The sequence below is a fragment of the Ovis canadensis genome, chromosome X (assembly GCF_042477335.2).
Source record: "Ovis canadensis isolate MfBH-ARS-UI-01 breed Bighorn chromosome X, ARS-UI_OviCan_v2, whole genome shotgun sequence".
NCBI classification, from domain to species: domain Eukaryota; kingdom Metazoa; phylum Chordata; class Mammalia; order Artiodactyla; family Bovidae; genus Ovis; species Ovis canadensis.
This window is the reverse complement of record NC_091727.1, coordinates 110,959,815-110,965,814: the sequence shown is the minus strand read 5'-3', so window position 1 is coordinate 110,965,814 and position 6,000 is coordinate 110,959,815.

The window sequence follows — 6,000 nt, the reverse complement described above, 5'->3', positions numbered from 1 at the left end:
AAATCCCATGGATGGAGGAGCCTGGTAGGCTGCAGTCTATGGGGTCGCTAAGAGTCGGACACAACTTCACTTAGACTTTTCACTTTCATGCATCAGAGAAGGAAATGGCAACCCACTCCAGTGTTCTTGCCTGGAGGATCCCAGGGATGGGGGAGCCTGGTGGGCTGCCGTCTATGGGGTTGCACAGAGTCAGACACGACTGAAGCGACTTAGCAGCAGCATATATATTTGCTTTTTCATGTACATACATACATATGATGGAGAAGGAAATGGCACCCCATTCCAGTATTCTTGCCTGGAAAATCCCATAGACGGAGGAGCCTGGCTAACTACAGTCCATGGATCACAAAGAGTTAGACATGACTGAGTAACTTCTCTTTCACTTTCACATACATATGATGAAATTTAATCTATAATTAGGCAACTATTAATAAAATGGAACAATTATAAGAATATACTGTAATAAAAGTTATGTGAATGTGGCCTCTCTATCTCAAAATGTCTTTACAAATGAATGCCTTTTCCACCTTAACTAAGCGCTTATCACATACTGTGGCCGCAACTTTTGCAGTTTGAGATGTGACAGCAAAACTAGCATGAATTTCTTTTTTATTCTTCACAATTTCATGGACAGAAGATCTGTTCTTACCATGCTGCTGCTGCTGCTAAGTCGCTTCAGTTGTGTCCGACTCTGTGCAACGCCATAGACGGCAGCCCACTAGGCTCCTCTGTCTCTGGGATTCTCCAGGCAAGAATATTGGAGTGGGTTGCCATTTCCTTCTCCAATGCATGAAAGTGAAAAGTGAAAGTGAAGTCGCTCAGTCGTCCAGACTCTTCACAACCCCATAGACTGCAGCCCACCAGGCTCCTCCGTCCATGGGATTTTCCAAGCAAGAGTACTGGAGTGGGGTGCCATTGCCTTCTCCATACATCTTAGCAATTTAAAACTTATGAATTGTTTATTTCTGGAATTTTCCACTTACTGTTTTCAGATTGCTGTTAACCTCAGGTAATAGAAACTGCAAATTAGGGGGGACTAGAGTATAGGAGCCTGGTAGGCTGTGGTCCATGGGGTGGCAAAGAGTCAGACACGACTGAGCGACTTCACTTTGACTTTTCACTTTCATGCATTGGAGAAGGAAATGGCAACCCACTCCAGTGTTCTTGCCTGGAGAATCCCAGGGACGGGGGAGCCTGGTGGGCTGCTGTCTATGGGGTTGCACAGAGTCGGACACGACTGAAGCAACTTAGCTGCAGCAGCAGCAGAGTATAGAGACTGAGCTTGCTATAGAGTGAATGTAGCCCTCTAAATGTGTAAATTAAAATCTAATCTCTAATGTGAATGGTATTAGGAGCTGAAGCCTTTAGTGGGTGATTAGGTCAGAGAACAGAGCCCTCATGAATGGGATTCTTGCCCTTATAGAGCCTAGAAAACTTCTTTGCCATTTCTGCCATGGGAGGATACAACAAGAAGTTAATCTACGAAACAGGAGACAGGCTCTCACCAGACACCAAACCTCATCAGACAGAGTCTGCTGGTGACTTGATCTTGGACTTCCAGCCTCTAGAACTATGAGAAATGAATTTCTATTATTTGTAAGCCACCCAGTCTATGGTATTTTGGAAAACCAGATGTATGATCAAGCATTGCAGATATTGTATAAAAGACTACCAAGATTCTTGTCCCTATTGAAGTTTTGCTTGGCAGAAACCTTCCATTTTAAAGACATCAACATTTGAGTTTCTAAAAGGGGCTCACAAAAACAGGAATTCTGTTATGACATTAGCATGCATATAACATAGAAATACTAGATGCAGTCTGCCCTGAGAGAAGTGAGTGATGCTATAACAGCTCCAGTTCTTGCTGGAGGCAAATGTTTTAGCTGCCTATTTCTTCATGTTTCATTTCAAAATATTTGAATAAAAATCATCAATTATGAAGTTGATGGGTTTGACAGAAACACTGCCCATATTTTCTTTGGTTTCTCTAAGTCACAATCCAGTTCAGCCTTTTCCAGAATACATGGCTTCACCAAATCCTTCAAAGTGTATGTGGCTTCTTTTGACTGGCAATGTGACAAGCAATCTTACAAAAATACTAGAAAGGTTTTCTTGCTGAGGCAAATTTAAGAACTGGTTATTTCCTTGCCTTTTCAAACTGAGCTATCTTTTTAAAAATCGGCTAACAAACACATGAAAAGATGCTCAACATCACTCATTATTAGAGAAATGCACATCAAAACCACAATGAGGTACCACTTCACACCAGTCAGAATGTCTGCGATCCAAAAATCTGCAAGCAATAAATGCTGGAGAGGGTGTGGAGAAAAGGAAACCCTCTGACCCTGTTGGTGGGAATGCAAACTAGTACAGCCACTATGGAGAACAGTGTGGAGATTCCTTAAAAAATTGCAAATAGAACTGCCATATGACCCAGCAATCCCACTTCTGGGCATACACATTGAGGAAACCAGAATTGAAAGAGACACATGTACCCCAGTGTTCATCGCAGCACTGTTTATAATAGCCAGGACATGGAAACAACCTAGATGTCCATCAGCAGATGAATGGATAAGAAAGCTGTGGTACATATACACAATGGAGCATTACTCAGCCATTAAAAAGAATACATTTGAATCAGTTCTGATGAGATGGATGAAACTGGAGCCAATTATACAGAGCGAAGTAAGCCAGAAAGAAAAACACCAATACAGTATACTAACACATATATATGGAATTTAGAAAGATGGCAATGATGACCCTGTATGCAAGACAGCAAAAAAGACACAGATGTGTATAGTGGACTTTTGGACTCAGAGAGAGAGGGAGAGGTTGGGATGATTTGGGAGAATGGCATTGAAACTTGTATACTATCATGTAAGAATCGAATCGCCAGTCTATGTCCGATGCAGGATACAGCATGCTTGGGGCTGGTACACAGGGATGACCCAGAGGGATGTTGTGGGGAGGGAGGTGGGAGGGGGGTTCATGTTTGGGAACGCATGTACACCCATGGTGGATTCATGTCAATGTATGGCAAAACCAATACAGTATTGTAAAGTAAAATAAAGTAAAAATAAAAATTAAAAAAAAATCCACACTCTTTGTTTCATGTTTTCATTGACAAAATCTTTGACACATAGGAAATATTAAGGTTTTGTATCACATTATATTCAGTAATGAAAGTGAAACCAAAGTATACCTTAAGTATTTTAACAAATGATTTTAAGTTTTGTGTTTTCCAGCTTAGATTTGGACAGATATGAACAGCAATAGTACATCCTTTATTGTGAAATATGTTTGCTTTAATTTAAATTAACATAAATTATATGAAAAGTCAAAGCATTGTGATATTACCTGATGTGAGCTTTCATTCTACCCCATGGTCAATAACAGAGTTAGGATAAAATATTTCAACACAATTTTCAAAATGAAGGGGGAAATAAATTCACAAACATCTATAGACACATCTGTAGATGTGCATATATATTGCATACTTCAGCACACTTAGCAACATTATTTGAATACATTTTTTTCATACAACTTCTAAAGTAATGGGAAAAACACTGAAGTCATATTTATAATCACATTATCTGAATTGGAATTACATCCATAGACTATAAATTCAAAGGCTGAGTAATCCTTTCTGTAAACACTTTCATCAAAAATAAGGGAATTTTCAAAATGTGCAGATGTCTTTTACTTTCCATTGGCGAGAACTGTGTCACATTAGAAGGGTCACAGTCTTTATATTCTATCATGTACAACAATGAAAGGAAATCAATGTATGCTTAGACATTGTTGTACTTTCTTACTTTGGAAGTTTTCTAACTTAAGCTAGGTTCATTGTAAACAAAAGTGATTATCCATGATTATAATAGCTGGATATATTTTCTTTAATTCCTAACAAGAGATATAATTCTAGATGTCATAATATGGAGATAGTAAGGATCATATACTGATGGTGCTCATTTAGCATACCAAGTCACCTATATTAATCAGAATAGGCTAGGTTGATGAAGCATTAACAATCAACCTTAACTTAATTGGAGGAGGGCATGGCAACCCACTCTAGTATTCTTGCCTGGAGAATCCCCATGGACAGAGGAGCCTGGTGGGCTGCAGTCCATGGGGTCACAGAGATGGATATGACTGAGTGACCAAGCACATATCTTAATGGCCTAACACAGAAAATACTTAGTTTTCATCCCCACAAAATCCCAAAAGATGATGCTGATAAAGTACTACACTCATTTGTCAGCAAATTTGGAAAATTCAGCAGTGGCCACAGGACTGGAGAAGGTCAGTATTCATTCAGATCCCAAAGAAGGGCAATGCCAAAGAATGTTCAAACTACTAGACAATTGTGCTCATTCCACATGCTAGTAACCTTATGCTTAAAATCCTTCAAGCAAGCTTCAACAGTCCTTGAACTGAGAACTTTCAGATGTACAAGCTAGGTTTAGAAAAGGCAGAGGAACTAGAAATCAAATTGTCACCATTTGTTGGATCATGGAGAGAGCAAGGAAATTCCTGATAAACATCTACTTCTTCTTCATTGACTATGCTAATGTCTTTGACTGTGTGGATCATAACAAACTGTGGAAAATTCTTAAAGAGATTGGGAGTACCTGACCACCTTACCTGTCTCCTGAGAAACCTGTATGTAGGTTAAGAAACAATCATTAGAAATGGACATGGAACAAATGACTGATTCAAAATTGGGAAAGGAGTATGACAAGCCTGTATATTGTCACTCAACTTCTATGCAGAGTACATCATGTGAAATGCCCAGCTGGATGAATCACAAGCTGGAATCAAGATTGATGGGAGAAATATCAACAACCTCAGATATGCAAATGATACCACTCTAATGGCAGAAAGTGAAGAGGAACTAAACAGCCTTTTGAGGGTGAAAGATGAGAGTGAAGTTTTAAGCTGGCTTAAAACTCAACATTCAAAAAAACTAAGATCACAGCATCTCGTCCCATCACTTCATGGCAAATAGAAGTGGAAACAGTGGAAACAATGACAGATTTTATTTTATTGGGCTCCAAAATCATTATGGATGGTGAGTGCGGCCATAAAATTAAAAGACGCTTGCTCCTTGGAAGAAAAGTTATAACAAACCTAGACAGCATATTAAAAAGCAGAGTCATCACTTTGCCAACAAACGTCTGTCTAGTCAAATCTATGGTTTTTCCAGTAGTCATGTACAGATGTGAGGGTTTGACCATAAAGAAAACTGAGCATTGAAGAATTGATGCCTTTTAATTATGGTGCTGGAGAAGACTCTTGAGAGTCCCTTGGACAGTAAGGAGATCAAACCAGCCAATCTTAAAGGAAAATAACTCTGAGCATTCATTGGAAGGACTGAAGCTTCAATACTTTGGCCACCAGATGCGGAGAGCCAATTCACTCGAAAGGACCCTGATGCTGGATGTATTACTGATCCTGTTTCTGATGCCAGTTGTCTTGCTGTTCACGCTGTCCGCACTGTTTGCTGAATCTAGGGTAGGCAAGGTGCAGGCTAAGTGGCTGGATGGAAATGTGAGGAGCCCTAGGAATTACAGACCCTTTTATTCTCTCCTGGTTGGCATGGCAGCCATAACACAGCCTCTCTCCTGGCTGACAGAGAAGCCATTGCAGCAGCCAGAGCATAAATAATGGAGCCATAAAATAACCTCATATAACATCACCGTAATGTTGCTCCAATGTAGCTCCAATGCAGCAGCAGCCAGGGCTTTCATGGTGAAGCTCATATAGGCATATTGCACAAAGTATCTCGTGATGAAGCAAGTACCTTGTGACGCTCATGTGCGATGCTATAAATGATCTCAGCTGTTACATAGTCATTATTTACAAAACGTGGGTGAGAGAGCCTGAAGATGCCATCTTGGCTAATTTGCTCTCTCCCTACCCTGGGAAAGATTGAAAGTAAAAGGAGAAGGAGAGGGCAGAGGATGAGATGGTTAGATAGCATCACGGACTCAATGGACA